We start from the raw sequence: 24,577 nt of genomic DNA, 5'->3' as shown, positions 1-24,577 counted from the left end.
AGCCTACGACAGACCCAAGACCTGCTGACCTTCAGGAGGATGTTCAAGACCTGGCTGTTCGATCAGTAGCGCCCTCCCCCAGCGCCTTGAGACCCTCACGGGTATGTAGTGCGCTTTCCAAATGACTGATTGATTGAAAACGTATAAAACATAGCCTAACACCAAGAGGTGGTAGATCAGTTTTTGTGATAGAGGCACATGAATCTCACCAGACAGAGGTATTCTACTCATGGATTACATTCCCAGAATCAAATCCAGTAACACATGTGTTTCACTTCTTCATTTCCTTTGAGGATGTTGAAATTCCACTCACATACCAGGAGCATCAGCTCTGGTAAGGTGCCCTAAAACATTTCAAACACATTACCAGGATCGGTCCACTAGGTAGACCAGGAGCAACATGGCTGGTTTTAGCCGGCTACACACCTCATCCTGGCATCGAAGAGAGGACAGAAGATGAATTTATCACTCAACTAAAAGAGTTGATAAAAATTTACAGACAGTTAGTCCAATATGTTATGCGGACTTTAACAGTCCAACCACCAATAACAATTCCAAATCAAACCCCTCATCAGGGGAATACACAAAAAATTACTCCACAGACTTTACACGCAGTCATGGGTAAAATGGCCACAAAACGTGAACAAATTCCATTCTGGATAGCTAAAAAAATTACTCAAATCGAAGCAGTATTTCCTAATACTAGCCCTTATGAGAAACACAGAGGTGCCGATCACAATCCGGTAAAAACCGGGTACGAACCGTCGGACGGAGCATATTCTCCGTCCGACGCGTACCCGGTCGTCAAAATATACAAACATGGAATTACGATTCGCACGGGTACACCATTACCGTACGAATCGTAAAAAAGACCGACCGAACAAAAAACACCTACCAATGCGATCCGGGAAAGCGCCGACCTGACGTCGGGACGCACGCAGCCAGCCATTCACGACCCAGGAATCACGATTCGCACCGACGTCACCCCGCACGGTCAATATTTTGCGGCACCCAAAAACTGCCGGAAAATCAGGACGACGCGAACAAGGACCACCAGTACGCGACGGACAGACGGCGACGCGAACAAGGAGGACCAGTACGTGACGGACACACAGGACGACGCCACCAAGGAGGACCCGTACGCGACAGGACGACGCGATCAAGGAGGACCCGTACGCGACAGGACGACGCGAGCAAGGAGTACCAGTACGCGACGGACAGACATGGACCCGAACCTACGAGTCATCCCTGCCCTCATAGCAGTACACCTCCTCTACAGGTTACGACGCAGACGCCGCAGAAGGTCAGAATAACTAAGGGAGGGGGGAAAGTGGGGTGGGGTGGGGGTGGCACTACCAGGGCAGGCCACAAAACAACCACATGAGTGACACACTACACATGGCCTGGACATACCTGACTCCCATGCCCTGGTCACCACGAGGGGGTGGGGGCGTGTCCTGATAAGCCAGCGACCGCCACAACGGAAGTCCGTCACCACGCGAACCGGCAACACAACCAGACAGGTACGTCCCGTACCCACGCCTGAAGAGCGTGGGTACGAGTCGGACCACGCCCACACACGTCACCCCAACAATGGCGGGACGGATCGCACCCACGTGGCAAAGGCCTGGGTACGGGCCGCACAAACATCACATAGCGTGGGGACGGATATGTACGGACCCTACCCCCACCCCGTATGCAAGGAGCGTACCCCCCAGCCCAACAGTGCAAGTACGACCCGTACCCCCACCCGCGGACGTACGGAGCGTACCCCCAGCCCAACAGTTTAAGTACGACCCGTACCCCCACCCGCGGACGTACGGAGCGTACCCCCAGCCCAACAGTGTAAGTACGACCCGTACCCCCACCCGCGGCCGTACGGAGCGTACCCCCAGCCCAACAGTGTAAGTACGACCCGTACCCCCACCCGCGAATGCAAGGAGCGTACCCCCCTGCCCAACAGTGTAAGTACGACCCGTACCCCCACCCGCGTATGCATGGAGCGTACCCCCCATGCCAACAGTGTAAGTACGACTCGAACCCCCACCCACGAATGCAAGGAGCGTACCCCCCTGCCCAACAGTGTAAGTACGACCCGTACCCACACCCGCGGACGTACGGAGCGTACCCCCACCACACCAGTGTCAGTAGACACGTACCCTCACCTCTAATGCAGTGTGCGTAACCCCACCGTGTATGTGCCAAGCGCACATATCCAGAAATCGGAGGTGTGTGTGCAGAGTCCACCCAGCAGTGCCCTGAGACAGGAGGGGTGGGTGCAGAGTCCTCCCAGCAGTGTCCAGACCCAGGAGGGGTGGGTGGTGAGTCCTCCCAGCAGTGCCCAGAGACAGGAGGGGTGGGTGCAGAGACCTCCCAGCAGTGCCCTGAGACAGGAGGGGTGTGTGCAGAGTCCTCCCAGCAGTGTCCAGACCCAGGAGGGGTGTGTGCAGAGTCCTCCCAGCAGTGTCCAGACCCAGGAGGGGTGGGTGCAGAGTCCTCCCAGCAGTGCCCAGAGACAGGAGGGGTGTGTGCAGAGTCCTCCCAGCAGAGTCCAGACCCAGGAGGGGTGGGTGCAGAGTCCTCCCAGCAGTGTCCACACCCAGGAGGGGTGTAACACATGTGTGTGATGCCACAATTACCCACATCCATACTGCCTACAAGGGAACATGTCCCCATGAACTCATGTCAACTGACTCCACACACAAGTACAGTGATCACCAAGGATGCCACGATTGTTGCAGGTGGAGACATGGCCATGCATGCATGGCCAAAGTAGAAGGGCTCCGTCACACACACAGCTCATGTACACACAGCTCTGCGCTAAACAATGGGAACACCCTGCAGGGAAGAAACTGGGTACACAGAGGAAGGAATACACCCTGGGACAATTGAACCATGCAGTAACTGCTGACATGACCTAAGGAAGTTAGCCAACACCTTGTGATGGCACACAGATCCTAGGGTGGCCCCAAAGAGCAGAACACTACTACAAATCCCACACACCCAAAGCCTTAAACACCACCCAAAACAATGTAGCAGCCCCACCAACACCAATACCACCATAGCAGGAGTGTGATAATGAAAAAAAAAATAAGCTTTAATCAGCATGAGCACAATGTCCGTGGATCAACGGCAGTTCAAAGTCAACAAAGGCCATAGGGCAGTCAATTATTCCCAGCTGCATGGGGGACACAGTGGGATGTGTGTCCCCTACCTTGCCTGCACAGTCAAATGCCATCGTCTTCCATACTGGTGAGGGCATCAGGGGGGGGGGAAGCAACAGGTCCGCAGGGACATCAGGGCAAAGGGGCGGCGTTGTGGGTGCAGGGATGGAGGACTCAACCACAGGGGGTGTGTCATGGCCAAAGGCGGAGGCCAGGATGGCACTACACACCTTAGCAAGGTCCTCCAGGGACTCCCCTGCACCCGAAGTGACCTCAGGCCCCAAGGAGGGGGGGGGTTCAGAGGGATGGGTTGCAGCGCCACCGGGGGAGGGTGGAGACAGGGGGGGAGACTCAACCACCCTGACCGAGGACTTCCTTGACCGCTTGCGTGGTGGCGTAACTGTGGGGCTCAGGGACAGAGCGGCCATGAAGGAGTCCTTGGGGGAGATGTGGCCAGGAGAGCTGAGGGGAGGGGATTTGGAGGGAGTGGATTGTGTGGAATGCGGACTCCCACTCTGGCTGCGTGTCACACGTTTGCCCCCCGACCCAGTGGGTGTGCCTATCTCACCCTGTGTGTGCGTGTCAGGAGGAGTGCGGTGGACCTTCCCTGCTGGTGTGGTGCCTGTGTCTGTTGTGGTGGGTGCATGCCGACGTCTGGGTGTACGTGGGACAGGCATGGAAGTGGGAAGTGTGGATGGGGCAGGGGTAGGTGGGGGGAGGTCGCGCTGCAGGAGACCCACTGCTGCAGTCAGTGTGGAGTCTAGGGACCTCAGCAAGTTGCGTTGGTCAGCCTGCAAAGAATGAATGCCCTCCAAGAATGCCTCGATGTTGCTGAGGGTTTTCCCGTGGGAATGGAGGACATTCAGGATCGCAGCCTGACCAACCTGCATTTGCCGCTGGATGTCCATAGACTCAGCATTGGCGGCAGCAGTGGAGACAGGGGCAGGGGGTGCGGTGCCTGGCAGGAAGGAGACATGCGGTGACCGGGCACGCTGGGAAGGGACACGAGCAAGTGGGAGGCGGTTGGTGGGAACTGAGGGGGCGGTGGCAGGTGTTGTTCCACTGTCAGCTGCTGGTGCAGCCTCCGCCAACTCTGAGACATCCTCCTCGGACCTGTCAGCTTCGTAGTCTGATGTGCCAGTCGACAGGTCCTCGGCCACACTATCCTCCGCCCCTGTCCCACTCGATGTGCCAGCCCCGATGTCACGGCTGCCACTGGTGCTCGGTCCCTCCGCCTGGTCCGTGTCCATGTCTCCCTCTGTGTCCCCCGACGATGCTGTGGGCAGGGTGGAGAGACAGAAATTAATCAGACACCTGTACACATCTGTCACATGAGTCCAATCTACATAGTCAACATTGCATAGCCTGAAGAGGCAGATCCCTAACATCTGCAAAACAAGGTACCGATGTAGGGCATGAAACACAGTTGGTTGAGCCACCATGCCACTGAAATACCATGGAGAGCATGAGACAATAGCTGATGACAGGAAACGGAGTCTGACATAGCACCCAGGCCCTGGGGACAATCCTGCACTGCCTCTGCACCACACAGCGTATGTGAAAATACCTATGACCAGGGACAATATCCATGAACTTGAGACACATGCTGCATAGGTAATGCTGCAAACATGCCCAACATAACTCGGTCACTGCACCTTGCGTGTGTGTCCAGTAACATCACACACTGGCCAGACCCAGCAATTAGGAATCAGGATTTGACACATAGGCATTGCCCGCCCCAAGCAACCCCCACACGATGCTAATTGCTGAGACACAGGTGGCACCAACATCTCATAGTCTGGGTGATAAACACAGTGGCAGGCAAAAGGCAAGATTGGACGCAAAACAGCAAAGGTGCGCCTGTACAAATAATGAGGTACCAGTGCCCATCCTCAGATGAGTATAACAAGACACACAGGCACTGGCAACTGTGAGTATGAAGAAGGACAATCAGGTCAGGCTGCACAGTGGACACCTGTACATAATAGCACGTCTATATACATGGTGACAGGGGACAATGGCACAGAGCACAACCTACGCTGTAGACAGTGAGAGTGTCCACGTTGATGATGACACAAACAACACTGAGGATAAGGTGCCCCAGGGGACAGTATTGGGCACGCAACTACATGCTACTGAATGGGAATGACTGCTACACACGTCACCATCCCTGCACTATGCGTAGCGCACACTCATGCACATCATGTCACAGGCCACTACATAGGACATGCGCGCTGTAAGGCATGACACATGAGAGACCAACTCCCATGTCTGGAGCCAGCATCAGTGCCAACTGACATGGAACCCACATGCAGTGAACTTGACAGTTCACAGGCAAGGTCCCACAACCTGTTACCCACCACCACCACCCATGATGCTACAGTCATTGTTCTCGTGGACAAAGCGCCAGCCTACATTACCTTGTGAAGGAGTGACTACACACAGACCAGGGAACACATTGCAAGGAGGGGAAGGGTGGCAGGGGCGCAGCGCCACACAGGGGCAAACTGGATGGGCACAGCACCTTTAAACCCTGCCAGTGAATTAATGCCACTGTGCCCTCACAAATGCCGGTGACACACAACAAACGCACATGTACCTACCCCCTTCCGCCTGCTGCATCGCCTGTAAGCGCCTCTCCAGGTCTGGAAAGACCACCGGCAGCACACGCCTGTGGAGGTGGGTCAGACGGCGGCGGCCGCGGTTCTTGTGGCTCTCAGGTGAGTCCCCCAGCAGGAGCCGTGCAATCCTCCGCGTCCAGCACCGGATATCCTGCCAGCGTTTCCTCACCTGGGACAGGCTCCGCCTCCGACCATCCACACGCCTCACGGCACTGACGGCGGTCAGCCAGATCTGCTCCTTGGCAGTGGCGCCTACCTGTGAGGAAGAACAAGTGACACCACATCAATACACCAGCCACATGTCACAGAGGGACATATGTGAACATAATAGCTGGTTACTACATGGCATGTAATGCAGCCAACGCATTGCACCTCTGTCATAGGGACATCATCCTCTGGTGAGGGAAAAGGCAGTACGTGCCATAGTGGGTACTCAGGTGGAATGATGGCAATGTCACAATCAATGATCAAGGATCACACTGTGCATCACAACCACCCCTCCTGTGTCAGGGCACTGCTGTGAGGACTCCACACCCACCCCTCCTGTCTCAGGGCACTGCTGTTAGTGATAGGCCCCCACCCCTCCTGTCTCAGGGCACTGCTGGGAGGACTCTGCACACACACCTCCTGTCTCAGGGCACTGCTGGGAGGACTCCACACCCACCCCTCCTGTCTCAGGGCACTGCTGGGAGGAATCTGCACACACCCCTCCTGTCTCAGGGCACTGCTGTGAGGACTCCACACCCACCCCTCCTGTCTCAGGGCACTGCTGTTAGTGATAGGCCCCCACCCCTCCTGTCTCAGGGCACTGCTGGGAGGACTCTGCACACACACCTCCTGTCTCAGGGCACTGCTGGGAGGACTCCACACCCACCCCTCCTGTCTCAGGGCACTGCTGGGAGGAATCTGCACACACCCCTCCTGTCTCAGGGCACTGCTGGGAGGACTCCACACCCACCCCTCCTGTGTCAGGGCACTGCTGGGAGGACTCCACACCCACCCCTCCTGTCTCAGGGCACTGCTGGGAGGAATCTGCACACACCCCTCCTGTCTCAGGGCACTGCTGGGAGACATCAGGCACCCCCCCCCTGGTACCCCCCCGACAGTACATGGCATGTGTGTCACACCGGGTCACAATGCCTGAAGACACAGTCACAACATAGGGACAGTCTGTGGCAGTGGCCTATGCACTCACCTGATACCCTGGTCGCCCATACAGCATGGGGTACTGTGGGAGGATCACATCCAGCAGAGCCATGTTCTCCTCCAGGGTGAATGGCTGTGTCCTCTCCACAGCCCTTGACATGGTTCCAGGGAATCAGTAGCAGCAGCTTGGTCGACAAATGCAAAGATGTGCAGGCAAGTAATCCCTCATGGGACCTGGCTGCCTTATATGTGGCCTTCTGCCCAGTCTCATGCACAGGAGTACAGAGTGATTGGTCACTCACATTTGCATCCTATGTTTCCACCAATCCCTTCAAACCTAGCAGTCTGTGGGTTCTCTATCGGTTTCATTCTCCTGCATGATGTCAGCCCCACAAACACATTGCAACAAAGTAGAAGAATTCCAACTGACTTCTGCTGTGCACCTTCCAGAACAAAATCGAAATTTGAACCTGGTCGCCATGACAACCAGCATGCATGTAGGCCTTAATACTTGTCCCCTATGTAATTAGGAGAATCACACACAGGTACGGTGCGTTTCCGGGCCCCAGGGCACCCCAAATGCATGGCAACGGCCCGTACATGCATGCCTACGTTCAAAATCACTATGGGTCTGCACGCGTATGCGTACACGTAGTGGTACGGACCGTACACACGCATGTACGCTCACTATCACTATGGGTCTGCACGCGTATGCGTACACGTAGTGGTACGGACCGTACAAATGCCTGTACGCTCACTATCACTATGGTTCTGCACGCGTATGCGTACTCGTCGTGGTACGGACCGTACAAATGCCTGTACGCTCACTATCACTATGGGTCTGTGTACCCGTAGTGATAGTGAGCGTACATGCGAGTGTACGGTCCGTACCACTACGTGTACGCATACGCGTGCAGAACCATAGTGATAGTGAGCGTAGATGCGAGTGTACGGTCCGTACCACTACGTGTACGCATACGCGTGCAGAACCATAGTGATAGTGAGCGTAGATGCGAGTGTACGGTCCGTACCACTACGTGTACGCATACGCGTGCAGACCCATAGTGATAGTGAGCGTACAGGCATTTGTACGGTCCGTACCACTACGTGTACGCATACGCGTGCAGACCCATAGTGATAGTGAGCGTAGATGCGAGTGTACGGTCCGTACCACAACGAGTACGCATACGCGTGCAGAACCATAGTGATAGTGAGCGTACAGGCATTTGTACGGTCCGTACCACTACGTGTACGCATACGCGTGCAGACCCATAGTGATAGTGAGCGTAGATGCGAGTGTACGGTCCGTACCACAACGAGTACGCATACGCGTGCAGAACCATAGTGATAGTGAGCGTACAGGCATTTGTACGGTCCGTACCACTACGTGTACGCATACGCGTGCAGACCCATAGTGATAGTGAGCGTAGATGCGAGTGTACGGTCCGTACCACAACGAGTACGCATACGCGTGCAGAACCATAGTGAGAGGGCCGTACACTCGCATGTACGCTCACTATCACTATGGGTCTGCACGCGTATGCGTACTCGTTGTGGTACGGACCGTACAAATGCCTGTACGCTCGCCATCACGATGGGTACACATACGGCAGCACTCCCACAGTGATTGGGGAACATACACAGGCCCTCTTAGCAGCAGTACGCCGGTTTGTACACATCACTGTGGTGATAGTCGACACACAGGTAGGAATAGGGCGGACATACTTGTCCATGGATGGACATACTTGTCCAGGAATGGACATCAAGGCATCGTCTGTGCATTACTACATGTGTGGGGCACAGGTGTGACAGGCTGTGATGTGGAACATGCCTCCTGAGTGGAGGAGGCACCAGATGTATGATGAGATGTGTACAGGTATACTGTGTGAGGGTGCAATGTGTGCCAGGCATGCCCTTGACTCCTTTGACATGTGTGCATGTCGTACTGCGCACTTGGGGTGAGCGTCACTGGCATGGCACGGACACCAACACACGGAAGTGTCCCATGATGCCCGGTACAGGGGTCATGACACCTGACTTGTCACTACCCACAGTGCACAATGTGACTATGTCATTTATGTGTCCGGGATTTACATCAGGTTGATGTTGTAGCACCCTCAAAAGCTGCAGCCGTTGCAGCAACCAACATGTGTCTGTGTGTAGATTGTCATTGCACACTGTTCCGCACACCATGCCACATGTGGTATCTGATGTGAGGTGCACATGTATGCATGGGACACGGAGTAGCGTGACAAGGCCATGTCAGCATCCTCACAAGGAATGTGTGGTGAGTCATGACATGTGCACCTTCATGGCAAGGTGTGTGGGCAGGCCTAGTGTAATGTCATGTGACCTGTGGCTCCGGTGTTCCGCTACCAGTCTCTACAATCGGCATCCTACTTCTGCTGATGTGTGGGTGTATGTCACTTCTGTCTTGCGTCGGGCTGTTCACTTGCACTGGGACACAGCTATTCCCATGGCGTGGCATGGGGAGGTTCTCAATCACCGTGTGTAGCTGGGTCTTGGAAGGAGTGTCACCTTGCATCCATACGTGTCCTGGGCATGTAGCACATGCCTGACTCCCTATGTGGCATGTGTGTATTGGCAGATTTACATGTGCTCAGTAGACATGAGTTGTTCTCGTAGTGCACTCACTCTTCCTTGTCACTTCCAAATTACTGCAGAGCGCCTCCTGTTGCCCGAAGAATTCCAGACTTGGCCACCATGCAGGAGAATGACAGGATCAGGCTCTACCGCTTCACCCAACCGTTGATTCTGGAGCTGACGGCGAGACTGGCACCACACCTGCAACCGCAGCACAGGTATCCTACGGCACTGACACCCCAGCTGAAGGTAATGGCTGCCCTACATTTCCTTGCCACGGGTACCTTCCAATATACCATAGCTCATGTTGGTGGCATGTCCCAGAGCATGTTCAGCGGTGTGCTGCATGATTTCTTGGAGGCCATGTTGATTCACCTGGATGACTTCATCAAGTTCCCAACCCCTGAACAGATGACTGAGGTCAAACGTGGTTTCTATGCCCTGGGAGGGATGCCCCATGTCATTGGGTCCATAGATGGGACACATGTAGGTTTGGTACCACCACACGCACGGGAGGTGGCGTACCGCAATCGGAAGCACTACCACTCCATCAATGCCCTTGTGGTGTGTCTGTCCAACATGGTGATTTCACATGTCTGTGCTCGTTTTCCAGGATCAGCACACGATGCCTACATCATGAGGCGTAGCGGGATGCCTGATATGATGATGCAGCTGCGCAACGAACGTGCATGTGTTGTTGGTGGGTACAGTCTGTCTGTCCTGTATTCTGTTTGGCCGAGCAGCACTACCGCTTCGCCTGTTCTAACGATATCCATGTGCTTTCCATTTAGGGGACGCTGGCTATCCCAACATGCCTTGGCTGCTGACACCTCTCCGCAACCCCATCACGCCGGCCCAGCTCCGCTACAACACCGCCCATGGCCGGACACGGCGAGTGATAGAGAGGACGTTTGGCATGCTGAAGAGCCGATTCCGGTGCCTCCACAAGACCGGCGGCGCACTCCCATATGCCCCGGCGAAGGTCTGCAAGATCTTCATGGTCTGCTGCATGCTGCACAACATGGCAGTTGAAAGAGCTGTGCCCCTCATCCTGGATCAAGATGACGAGGACCATCCACCCGTGGAGGACGAAGGGCTTGGCAATGGGGCTAGTGATGTGGAGGATGTGGAGCCTCAAGAGGACATCCGGACTCGGCTCATACGCGACTTCTTTGCTTAGTGGTGAGTACCAGGGTCTGAGTGTGCACGCATTGGTCCACGTGTGGCATGCGTTGTGATGTGTGTCTCCACCTGCATGTATGGCACGTGGGTCAGAGGTGTGTGTGGGTGTGTCACTGGAGTGATGGTGGCAGTGATGGTAGTATTTCCCCAGACATAATTGTGACCTAGCATGTTGTCATACATACATGTGTCGAGTACATGCACATGCAAGTGGCTGTGCTTCTTGTGGCTGACTTCTTGTGTGTCTCTCTTCCCCAGGTACCTGCGCATGCCGTTTGCTGGTTGCATTGTTGTGGCACTGCTATTCCTCATGGACATGGCATCGTGGGCTGACTCAGCGTTACAGGCACGGACACGTTTGGAAGTCTCCATGGGGTAAGGGATGCATCTGGGGTGTATTGGGTGTGGCAGTTGTTCACGATGTGTGCACACTGCCCCGGTCGGGGTTTGGGTCCTCTGCAGACATGTGGCATCCCCATGGGACACGACATGCAGCTGGGTACACCTGAATAGATGGGCTGCCTGGTTGTCAGTCATCAGTGATGGGATGGTGGATTGTGATGAAGGCATCAATGTGTGTGACACTGCCCTCGGACACATACGGTTAACATTGTCTTGACATGGCGTGGGACTTCCACATCAGCGGATGTATGGTGTATGGCAGGCTCTCCGTGAGCAGCTGTGGGTATTTAGCTATTATCCGACACTTGTGTGCCAGTTCCATGGCTATCACGCATTTGTGCTGCAGAGTGGGGTGCCAGTGTTGGAGCCACATGTTACTCCACATGATGTGTCCATGTGTACTTCAAGTTGCCTCTGCAATCCCAAACACATGACTATTAAAGATGTCCCTATGCCTCCAAGGTGCCTCTTCTCAGTCAATGCTGGTGTGTTGGCACGGTGCATCCTGCATGTCTGGCATGGTATTCCCTGATTGTGGCTATGTGTCAATGTGTCGAGTGGCAAGATGCAAGCTGTGTGTGTGTGCTGAGACTGTGTAATGGGCATGATGTCCATGACTGTGTGGGTATTGTGACATGTGCCATCCCCATGCATCCAACGTTGTCCATGACCCCATTCTCTGCATCCACCGGACTCAAGCTTGCAGGACATGGTTCTGCCACCTGTCTACACGTACCTGGGTGCCCCCCAGGACACGGGCCAGGATCCCTGACCTCTGCGCATGACTGTTGCTGTACTCAATGTGTCTGTCAGCACGGTTGTTCGGCCACCCCCTCAGCTGGTTCTGACCATCACGGGTGTGTATGGTGCTCCATGTCTGTCTTGCCTAGAAAACTGTGACCCATGTGTCCTGTGCCAGACTCAGGCCCCAGGGTGTGGATGGTTGAAGTGAACAGATGACTCAGGCATGTTTAGACTGTACAAGACACATGTTAGGTAATAATGCTACCAGCAGGCATCTACTCTTAATAGTGTGATTTATTATTGGGGGGGGGGGGCCAAGTGAGGGCCTTTCCGGGATTAGGGAATCCAAAGTTCAGTAGGGGAGTTGGTGTCCTTGCCATTGGGAATCCTCAGAGTCCATGCCACAGTCTTTGTCAACATTGGTCAGCCAGTGACCAGCAGGGCCATGTGGCAGAGAATGTCTCTTGATGCTGTGATGCTGTTGCTCCAGTGGGCCAGGTGCCAGGCCAGGTGTCCTGGGAGATGGTGATGTAGCAGCCACCCTCACGGTCCTTTCCGTGGACGACCCGGCTTCCTGCGGGGAACCTCGGCAGCAGCCCGTGACGACGTCTGGGATGCTCCGTCGGATGTTTCCTCCTCCTCCTCATGATCCCTCCCTGTGGGTGGTGATGTTCTCCGCCTTCTGGCACAGGGAGGGTCGGCCATGGTGTCGGCCATCCGACGGAGTTCAGCGTGAATCCCCTGGGACGCCGTCACTTGCTCAGCCTGTCTGTCCTCCATCCTCCGTTGGTGTAGCTGTAGACAGGCTATTAGCTCCGCATGTTGCTGGGCCTGCTGGACCTTGATCCCCTCGAGGACGGACACAACCTGGGCCATGCCCGTGGTGTCCTGCCGGTATGAGTCCAGGATGTTACGGACATGGGAAAATACCGGATCCCCAGCCAACTGGTCAGGCTCGCGCCTCCGCCGCTCTCCACTCCCACCACCCCTGCCCACTTGCGTCTGGCCTGCACTTGTGGGCACATGGGGTCTCCGGGACCCCTGAGGGGTGGCATTGGCGTTGTCGCCTGCCTCCTCCTGGGTGCCCGGGACACCGTGTCCCTCCTGGCGAGCCTGGCTGCATTGTGGTGTTGGGGCAGGGATCCTGGGTGTCTCCTGGGATGTGGCAGGAGTGGGGGTGGTGGTTGGCACGGTTGTACCTGACGCAGGTGCTGCAGGTGGTTGGACACCAGAGGGGCCAGGTCGGTCGGGGTCGTCCGCAGAGTGGTGAGAGTGGTCGCTGCCGGTGGGATCGGTCTCCTGCAGATCCGGGTCCTGTGAGTGTTCCCCCCCAGTGTTGGGGGGTGCAGCACGACGTTGACCTGTGTGTGAGAGAGACAATGTTACTTTTGATCCATGCAACATCCATGTTTCATCCGTTACAAAGTTGGCACATTTCCTCTTGGAATTAGGATCTGTCTTGCATTCCACTCACAGTGCACTTGTGCATGTGTGTGTCCCTTGGGCACCAATTTGGCCCCTTTAACTATGTGTGGCACAGTCTTACTTGCTGCGTCAAGTGTGACTGCAGTCAGCAGTGGAGTGTGCATGTGTGCCGAGCTATGCGTTTGCGCCTTCCTTGTAGCACTGTACATGTGCACATGGAGTGGATCCACACACTCATATGATGCAGGTGGCTGTCCTTGTGCTCGTGTACAGGTTGTGACATGGCCCTGCGTTTTGCCATGATGAAGAGGGGGGGTTCTGGCACTGGCCACCCTTGTCTACATGCATGCAGTCTACCTGCTGACGAGCAGACATTCGCACACGCCACACGGCTGATTTGCTCTCCCTGTGTCCCTCTCTATCCCCCTCTCCCTCCCTCTCTGTCCCCCTCTCCCTCCCTCTCTGTCCCCCTCTCCCTCCCTCTGTGTCCCCCTCTCCCTCCCTCTGTGTCCCCCTCTCCCTCCCTCTGTGTCCCCCTCTCCCTCCCTCTGTGTGTCAGCCTCCTCCCTCTGTCCATCTTCCTGTGTCTCCCTCCTTCTCTGTCCCCCTCTCCCTCCCTCTCTGTCCCCCTCTCCCTCCCTCTGTGTCCCCCTCTCCCTCCCTCTCTGTCCCCCTTTCCCTCCCTCTGTGTGTCAGCCTCCTCCCTCTGTCCATCTTCCTGTGTCTCCCTCCCTCTGTGTCCCCCTCTCCCTCCCTCTGTGTGTCAGCCTCCTCCCTCTGTCCATCTTCCTGTGTCTCCCTCCCTCTGTGTCCCCCTCTCCCTCCCTCTCTGTCCCCCTCTCCCTCCCTCTGTGTCCCCCTCTCCCTCCCTCTGTGTGTCAGCCTCCTCCCTCTGTCCATCTTCCTGTGTCCCCCTCCCTCTCTGTCCCCCTCTCCCTCCCTCTCTGTCCCCCTCTCCCTCCCTCCGTGTGTCACCCTCTGTCACCTTGGCCCAGCTTCCTGGGCACACACTGTTGGCAGATCTTTGAGTGGCCCTTGGCCTGTTGATGTGAGTTTGTTTCTGATCTCCAGGCACCCATTTTGTCTGCTGTGTGTCTGTGCGCTGCTGCTGTGGTGGTGTGTGCTGCCACTCTTTCACACTGTTGGCTGTTCATTAGCTGCTGGCATGTGCAAAACAGTGCCTTCACCCCCATGTGTTGATGCAAGGCATCCGCCATTTGCTGGCAAGTCATTCCTGTGTTGGGACACAGTGTTTGTCTGGCTGTGACCTAGGCCATATGGGCAGAGGGCATTGTTGTCTGCTTTGGAGTCGCACTATGTGATTCTTGGTGCCCAGCCTCCCGCCATCCGGGTTACCGTGTCATGTGTTGTTGTCTTCTGTGGCCTGTGACTTGACATTGTCCAGCTGGGTGCATGGGGCATGGTGGCAGCAGTGGCATGTGCCTGCTCATGGAGTGTGGTTGAGTAATGCGATGGCTTGTGGTGTTTGCGTGCCTGTTATTAATTTTGGTTGTGGTTGCAGTTCCCCCCATGTGAGGTGCGTTGTTTGTGTACTCACCCGGGTCTCGGAGTCCTTCTACTCCTTCAACTGCCTCCACCGGCAGTATGGCCATCACCCTCTCCTCCCAGGGATGGTACTGTACGGGTCTGCGGGAGGGCCCTCCTCCGGTGGCGTTGGCCTGGTCGTGTTCCTCCTGTCTCTTGGCTCTGACCCTCCTCCGCAGATCGTACCACCTGTTCTGGCAATCCTGCTTGGTCCTCCTGGTGTCCGCAACAGCATTCACAGCATCGACGATGGTCTGCCACATGGCTGTTTTGGCTGCCTGGCTGGTGCTTCTGACCAATGTTCCAAAGATCTGTGGCTCGACTCTGAGGATTTGATCAACAAGGACCTCCAACTCTCGGTGACTGAACTTTGGATTCTTGGTAGTGGGCATGGTGAGGGGTGTGGGTGGGGATGGTGTGGGTGTGGGGGGTGTGTGGATGTTGGGGGGGGGTGTGGATGGTTGTGTGTGTGTGTGAATGTGATGAGAGGGTGTTTGTGAGGGTGGTCGTGTGAAGGTGTGCAAGTGTAAGATGTGGTGTCGCTTGTAGTCTGGTTCTGTGGTGTCTGGCAGCAGTGGGTCTGTTGCAAAGGCTCATGGTTTGTGTGTGTGGGCCCTTTTTATTGGTCCATGGGTGGGTGTGGCAGTGTTTGAATTTTGGGTGGGTGTGTTATAAGGAGTGGTGGTGTATTGGGCCTCTGTTTGTTTTTGACAGTTGCAGGTCAGTGATTGTGTTATTTTAGTGGTTGTTGGCCATGTTTAGTGGCTGTGTGCCTTGCGAATGGTGTATTGTTGAGTTGTTTTGTTTTGTCCTTGTTGTGTACGTGCGTTTTGAGCGTGTGTACGGTGTGTACATGGGCCATTTGGTTGTACGATTTGGTCCTTGTGTGTGGCTTTGTACGACTCGTACATGCGGTTGTGATGTTGGGGCATGGGGTGCGCTCCGTACTTAGAAGGTTGTGTTGGGGGTGCGCCAGGAACGTACTGGGGTGGGGGTACGACTGGAACGTACTGGGGTGTTCATAGACGGTGGTACGACAAGTACAGGGGTGGGGGGGTGTACATAGACGGTGGTACGACACGTACAGGGGTGGGGGGGTGTACATAGACGGTGGTACGACACGTACAGGGGTGGGGGGGTGTACATGGACGGTGGTACGACACGTACAGGGGTGGGGGGGTGTACATAGACGGTGGTACGACACGTACAGGGGTGGGGGGGTGTACATTGACGGTGGTACGACACGTACTGGGGTGGGGGTACGACTGGAACGTACTGGGGTGTACATGGACGGTGGTACGACACGTACAGGGGTGGGGGGGTGTACATGGACGGTGGTACGACACGTACAGGGGTGGGGGGGTGTACATAGACGGTGGTACGACACGTACAGGGGTGGGGGGGTGTACATGGACGGTGGTACGACACGTACAGGGGTGGGGGGGTGTACATAGACGGTGGTACGACACGTACAGGGGTGGGGGGGTGTACATTGACGGTGGTACGACACGTACTGGGGTGGGGGTACGACTGGAACGTACTGGGGTGTACATGGACGGTGGTACGACACGTACAGGGGTGGGGGGGTGTACATGGACGGTGGTACGACACGTACAGGGGTGGGGGGGTGTACATAGACGGTGGTACGACACGTACAGGGGTGGGGGGGTGTACATTGACGGTGGTACGACACGTACTGGGGTGGGGGTACGACTGGAATGTACTGGGGTGTACATGGACGGTGGTACGACACGTACAGGGGTGGGGGGGTGTACATAGACGGTGGTATGACACGTACAGGGGTGGGGGGGTGTACATAGACGGTGGTACGACACGTCCAGGGGTGGGGGTACGACTGGAACGTACTGGGGTGTACATGGACGGTGGTACGACACGTACAGGGGTGGGGGGGTGTACATAGACGGTGGTACGACACGTACAGGGGTGGGGGGGTGTACATTGACGGTGGTACGACACGTACTGGGGTGGGGGTACGATTGGAACGTACTGGGGTGTACATGGACGGTGGTACGACACGTACAGGGGTGGGGGGGTGTACATAGACGGTGGTACGACACGTACAGGGGTGGGGGGGTGTACATTGACGGTGGTACGACACGTACTGGGGTGGGGGTACGACTGGAACGTACTGGGGTGTACATGGACGGTGGTACGACACGTACAGGGGTGGGGGTACGACTGGAACGTACTGGGGTGTACATGGACGGTGGTACGACACGTACAGGGGTGGGGGGGTGTACATAGACGGTGGTACGACACGTACAGGGGTGGGGGGGTGTACATTGACGGTGGTACGACACGTACTGGGGTGGGGGTACGATTGGAACGTACTGGGGTGTACATGGACGGTGGTACGACACGTACAGGGGTGGGGGGGTGTACATAGACGGTGGTACGACACGTACAGGGGTGGGGGGGTGTACATTGACGGTGGTACGACACGTACTGGGGTGGGGGTACGACTGGAACGTACTGGGGTGTACATGGACGGTGGTACGACACGTACAGGGGTGGGGGTACGACTGGAACGTACTGGGGTGTACATGGACGGTGGTACGACACGTACAGGGGTGGGGGGGTGTACATAGACGGTGGTACGACACGTACAGGGGTGGGGGGGTGTACATAGACGGTGGTACGACACGTACAGGGGTGGGGGGGTGTACATGGACGGTGGTACGACACGTACAGGGGTGGGGGGGTGTACATAGACGGTGGTACGACACGTACAGGGGTGGGGGGGTGTACATTGACGGTGGTACGACACGTACTGGGGTGGGGGTACGACTGGAACGTACTGGGGTGTACATGGACGGTGGTACGACACGTACAGGGGTGGGGGGGTGTACATGGACGGTGGTACGACACGTACAGGGGTGGGGGGGTGTACATAGACGGTGGTACGACACGTACAGGGGTGGGGGGGTGTACATTGACGGTGGTACGACACGTACTGGGGTGGGGGTACGACTGGAACGTACTGGGGTGTACATGGACGGTGGTACGACACGTACAGGGGTGGGGGGGTGTACATAGACGGTGGTACGACACGTACAGGGGTGGGGGGGTGTACATTGACGGTGGTACGACACGTACTGGGGTGGGGGTACGACTGGAACGTACTGGGGTGTACATGGACGGTGGTACGACACGTACAGGGGTGGGGGTACGACTGGAACGTACTGGGGTGTACATGGACGGTGGTACGACACGTACAGGGGTGGGGGGGTGTACATAGACGGTGGTATGACACGTACAGGGGTGGGGGGGTGTACATAGACGGTGGTACGACACGTCCAGGGGTGGGGGTACGACTGGAACGTACTGGGGTGTACATGGACGGTGGTACGACACGTACAGGGGTGGGGGGGTGTACATAGACGGTGGTACGACACGTACAGGGGTGGGGGGGTGTACATTGACGGTGGTACCACACGTACTGGGGTGGGGGTACGACTGGAACGTACTGGGGTGTACATGGACGGTGGTACGACACGTACAGGGGTGGGGGGGTGTACATAGACGGTGGTACGACACGTACAGGGGTGGGGGGGTGTACATTGACGGTGGTACGACACGTACTGGGGTGGGGGTACGACTGGAACGTACTGGGGTGTACATAGACGGGTGGGGGTATACATATACGGGGGGTACGTGTCGGACGTACGGGGGCTGGGGGGAGTGTTGGGCGCGTATGCGGGCACATGTCTCCATGGTTGCTATTGGTGTTCGGTGCGGACGGTGTTTTTTCCATGCGGTTGTAGGCTCGGACGCACGGGATGGATCGTGATTCCTCGGTCGGACTTGGATTTTTACGTTTGTAAGGTAAATCGTCCGAGGACGTGTCGGACACATTTTCCGACCCGAGGACGTGTGGGGAATGATTCCCGGTGCGGGTCGTATGGACTTTTTACCATGCGAATCGTGATTGCCAGTTCGTACGGCACTTGGACGATTCGTACGGTAAAAAGACCCGATACGAGTCGCACGGGGGAATTTTTTACCGGATCGTGATCGGCACCAGAATCTTAACAATCTGTTTACCAATGGGGATCACACCACATCTGGACGGCTGCACCATGTGGGGCACAGTCTTTGCTGCCATCTATACCAAAACACATGGTGTTCCGTCTATTGCGGTACTACCTGATGTCCTGAAACAAATTCAAACTGAATACGGGGCAGAGCCTGCTCTGAACTTAGGTATGAAATTACTGAAAAACTTCGACCAGGTCTCAACAATAATATGATCTAATAATATTAGGGGAGGCAGCATCAGTGGCGATCCACCAGAAATTAAGGGAATTTGATGTAACAGAACATCAACATGAACTACCCAGAATCATAGAAAAATCCTATAAAGAATTAGGCAGAGACAGTCTGGGTGGGAAATCAGTAAAACCACAACTGTCTGACGGTCCTGAAAAGGACTCAGTTCAAAAAAATCCTACATCTTCTAAAAAGAAGTGGGAAAAAAAACTATTTTCAAAAGAGAAACGTTCTCAGTCCCGAGGGAGGTCTCCTCAACAGGAGCACTCTGAAAAGAGGTATAACCTCAGGAATAGGGATAATTTGAGTAAACCTGACAGGTATCAAGATACTGATACACGTTCCTCTCGTACCTTTCAGACATCTTCACAGACATCCGAAAGAAGAGGATGGTCAGAACAAAAAGAGGAACACGTGAAGTCCAGAGACGATCAACACGTTCAGAAGAATAAACAATAACATCAATTCAACAAGAAAAAGGTAGTAGGTCTGAAGATCAGACATGCCGAAAATTCTGAGGACACAGCTCAAGAACGGAGAATGGACTCAGACAATGCTGGACAGTGCAGCAGAAGTAACAATAGCTCGCCAGAACCTGGAAGGAACTTCTGGAGACAGTGGACCTGAATGAGTATATAACAGTTGAAACTGTAGACACGAGGGTTAGTGCTCCACAAAAGTTCTATGAAATAACAGTCCGGATGGAGGGAGACATACCAAGAAAAGTGAAAGCATTCTTTTGGGAAAAACTTTCAAGGGGTTATGACATACTTCTAGCGGAACAGGACTGGCCACCAGAATGTGTCAGGGAGTGCCCACATGGTGAAGACATCATCATGCCAGCCTTCTCCAATCACGTTCATATACATTTAAAATATACTTATGCCAGGAAATGGGCAGTGGCCCAAGCCCCAGCATTATACAAAAATCATGTTGGATGGGATGAGGACTCACCTCACCATAAAGCCAATTAAAAACTTAACCAGCTGCACAAAGGCAGTACCCTATCAAGCAAGAAGCTAAAAAACAGGTCAGGGAGATCTTAGATCAACTTGAATACCAAGGGGTGATTGAAACATGCACCTCATCAATGAACAATCCTTTGTTTCCTGTTTCCAAACCAGACAACACATATCATCTAGTTTTGGATTACAGACACCTGAACTCTTGTTCTAAAACATTTGCAGTGCAAAATGCACACAGTACAGCATTAATGAATAACATTGTGTGTAAAAAATATAAAACCACATTGGATATTTCAAATGGTTTCTTTTGTCAAAACATAGCACCTGAAAGTAGGTATTTGACAGCTTTCTCAATAATGGGACCCAGCGTCACTTCTGTCGACTCCCACAAGGGTTCAAGAACAGCCCGGGGTTATTCTCAGCAAGAGTAACTGAGTTACTACAAATTTATGATGATGAGGCATTGTCATATGTCGATGACATATACTTAACAGACGAGGACCTGGATAGGCACTTGAACAGGGTAAATACCATAATACTGGGATTTGCCTCTGAGGGCTACAAATTCAATTTAAAAAAATCAAGAATTGCCCATCTCAATGGCCTTTTCTTAGGATATGAACTCTCAAGTGAAGGCAAAAACCTGGCAGCAAACTTTTTAGAGAAATGTGCGCTGCTCCAACCTCCAAAAACACTGAAAAACTTACAGTCGATTCTAGGTTTCCTGAATTTTGGAAGAACATACATTCTAAACTACGCAGAAAGGGTTAAACATCTCTACGAACTAATCAAACCTGATTTCAAACAAAAAGATTGGACACAGGAACACACAAGTATCCTGAGTTCAATACAAGCTGACATGTTAGCCACAAACCACGTACAAACACGCGTGAATACACGTAATTTAGTGATCCGAATAATTCCGGGGCAATGTGGATTCACCAACTTAACGTTTAATGAAGGTGAAAAGGTACCAATTGCATACAAATCCCAATTGTACACACAAGCGGAAATGCGCTTCACTTCAACAGAAAAAATTCAGACAACAGTTCAAACCGCAGTAGTAAAAGAAAGAGCTCTAGCCCAGGGGAAATGCATTATTGTCGTAACTCCGGTACCCGCCTTAGAGGCGGTTACAAAAGTGAGAATTCCGAATGCAAAAGCTTTACATCCGAGATGGATACAATGGGTTAATTCTCTTGCTGCAACAGATGTTGAATACATTTTTGATCCTTATTTGAAAACACAAGCATTCCTGCAATATGAACATGAATGTTCTCTGCCTATTGAGATTGTCCCTCTTGACCTGTATGAATTCATAATTTATACTGACGGATCATCACAACCTGCTACCGGGAGTAAGCAAGCTTACAGTGCAGTATGCGCGATCGTTAAAGGTCGTATGTGAGATGGCAAAATCAGACCAATGGTCACAAAAACACAGTCTCTAGAAGACTGTACAGCTCAGCGAGCTGAACTACAAGCATTCAAATTGGCACTTGAAAATTCGGATGGCGAATTCCCCACACTTATAGTGTGCGATTCCTTTTACTGTGTACAATCATATAATGAATATTTACAGAATTGGCTACAAAACGGTTTCAAAGATGCAAAAGGTGGCACAATTAAGCATAAGATGCTTTGTAACAAGTAGTTCAGTTGAAAGACAGACTAAAAAACACTCACGTGATACACATGCTGAGTCATCAATGTGATGGCGTTCACGTTGCAGGGAATTCATTGGCTGATGAAGCCGCAAAGGGGGCTATGCAAACGGCTTCCGTAGCTGCGATCACTCATTCAAAAACGAAAATAGACAGTGAGATATTACTGGCTGTCAAAGCTTCAAGCAAAGGCAGCGGTACAGCGTTACCTAAAAAGTTTCCACTCAAATACTCATACATAATTGATGCAAACAGTGTTCCGTTTGCTCGAATCCCTGGAGTGGGAGATAGGGTAATTCCAAAAATGGAACAGAGAGCTGCTTTGATTTATGAAGCACATCTGGGAGAGTGGGAGAGGGTCTGTCACATCAGGGGATCTCTAAAACAATATTAGCATTAAAAGAGATGTACTGGTGGCCTGGAATGAATACACTTATTCACATCTTCATCAACAACTCCATAGACTGCAATAGAGATCGCAGTGCAGAACGCCACCAGACAGCAGACTACGAAGTAGCCTGCCCAGTACAGACACCATTGTTAGACAGCATCAGACTATCTACGCGCAGGCGACCATTAGAACAAATGCGATACCAAAAACCACAAAGTCAAGGTTCCTATGGATGTGGCCTCGAAAGACGCTCAAACTGTTATAAAAGATTTGCGAGTCTTTATCGGCACATACGCAATTGGCAAGCTACACTCTGACTAGGGCCCTGCGTTTAGCTCGCGAGCTTACAAAGAAGCCATGGCCAGTTTGGGCGTTGCATTGCGGTACTCTTCTCCATTCCATCCTGAGGGAAATTCTATTGTGGAAAGAAAAAAACGGGACATAAAGCGGTCTATAACAGCTAGAGTATTAGGTACGGGTGACGGGTGGGTCAAACATCTTTATGGGGTCCAACGCTCTTTAAACAATTTGCCAAGAAGTTCTCTAGGGGGAATCACTCCATATGAGGTCCTATTTGGGACAAGAATGTGGGTCTCAGATCTAGAATGTGCAGGCACAGTGGTGGAAAATAAACCTTTTGATATCAAAGATCATTTGGCTGTTTTACAGGACTTAAATGAATTAAGAACAAAACAAAGCAACGTGTTCCTGAAGCCAACTACCACTGGGGAAAAACCTGTCGTCCCAGTAAGGCCTGTCTGGATCCCACAGCTTGGAGGTCTAGTCAGAGAAAAGATCGCGGACAAGAAGGAATTTGGGCCTTCTTACAGACAACCAGTACCTGTCCTAGCAATCCACGGATCAAGAACAGTGCTTCTACCGCCCCTTGCTGGAAAAAAGGAGAAAAGATTTGTGTCCATCGACCACATCAAACCACATCATGTGGCCAATACTGAATACCTACGCCAAGTGGACTCCGACCAAGTAGCAGATTCACTCCTCTAGCTACTATCCAAGAGGTTCAAACTGAAAGACTCATAACAATTGAGAATCCCACAGTAAGAAATGAAGGACTAAGCAATAATGCTATGGAACTCATTCCTCTTGAAACCCAAATAATAGTTCATCCAGATACACCGGTCTACACCAACGTTGCAGGTGATTCACTGGTGCCAGCGAGTTCAACGAATCCTGAAGCAATTTCAACCATTGACAGAACTGCCTCTGGCTATTTCATTAACTTTGATACGTTTTCTGAGGATCCCAGCGAGCCTGGATCGATGCCAGCAATAAAGACTTTTAAAGAACAAGCACAATACTTTTTTCATCACTTGAAAAAGACTTATCTGGTTTCACCATGGATTGAACTATGGATTATTTCAGGAATTTTCTTCTTTCTACTTTGGCTTGCTTTGGTAATAACTTTGAGCATGTTGATAGAGGGCAGATATATTAACTTGAACACAGAAAGCAGAACTGTGAACTTACTTCTGAAACCACACAAATCATCCCATCGTGAAGCAAGAGACTTGTCAGCAGTAAACATCACAGCCATTCCTATACAAGATGGTATAGTTTGGGACAAAACGGATTATGATATATTCGGTCCTTCTGAACTTGTGAAGATTCCACACTTATTTAAAATATCATTAAGTGACTTTATTACCTCTAGTACCTATTCTGATGATTGGGACTTTGAGACTGTTAAAAACATGATGTCTGATCTAGAAATGTCTGCTGCATTTTCTAACCATGAATATTTAGAGGGTTCAAAAGACTATGAACAGCTTTTTTGTTACAACCACTAAGGTAATCATTTCTTGCATAAAACTGCGACTCCTAGAAAAATATTTTTATATAACCAATGGGAACATTGTCCTACATCACCAAGGGGTAGCTCAAAAACATTTGAAAATAAGTTTCCATATTTTTCAAGGTACAATACATCCATCCCAGAAACGTTTTATTATAAAAATGTAAACAAAACAGGAAAGAAAAACATGTTAACAACTACAAAACAGATTTATTTTGCATCCTTTATTGACCAACTGTCTAGACAGGGTTTCGAATTTTGGAAACAAACAATTGACACAAAATCTGTCTGGGGTACAAAAGATTGGCAAGTGCAGGGGATAGAAGCTTTGTTTAGAGCCTGCATTATCCCACAACAAGTAATGTTTTTGAATGACACTGTCCAACAAACGTCTTGCCTTGGATTAGCCAAGATCAAAGACATGAACACTCCGCACATACCTAAACCTGCCAGTGATAGCACTACACAGGGGGAGGTCGACGTACATAAAATTCTACAAAACAATAGAACAGATTCCGAATGGAACAAATGGTTGCTCTGGCCCATAGACACAAACAACTGTCAAGAAAGATTCCTGAACAGAACACAGGGATTCACAGTCAATAGGCCAGACCCACGCTG

The 24,577-nt window shown here is 52.8% G+C and overlaps 1 protein-coding gene across 1 annotated transcript in view; it reads right to left on the bottom strand.

The window, feature by feature from the left end:
* LOC146839218 (uncharacterized) overlaps positions 1-24,577 on the bottom strand; it is a 503,293-nt gene that overhangs the window by 380,430 nt on the left and 98,286 nt on the right. The window lies entirely within an intron of this gene.

This window comes from Triturus cristatus, chromosome 4_2 (genome assembly GCF_964204655.1).
Source record: "Triturus cristatus chromosome 4_2, aTriCri1.1, whole genome shotgun sequence".
NCBI classification, from domain to species: Eukaryota; Metazoa; Chordata; class Amphibia; order Caudata; family Salamandridae; genus Triturus; species Triturus cristatus.
This window is presented reverse-complemented; position numbering and strand designations above follow the sequence as displayed.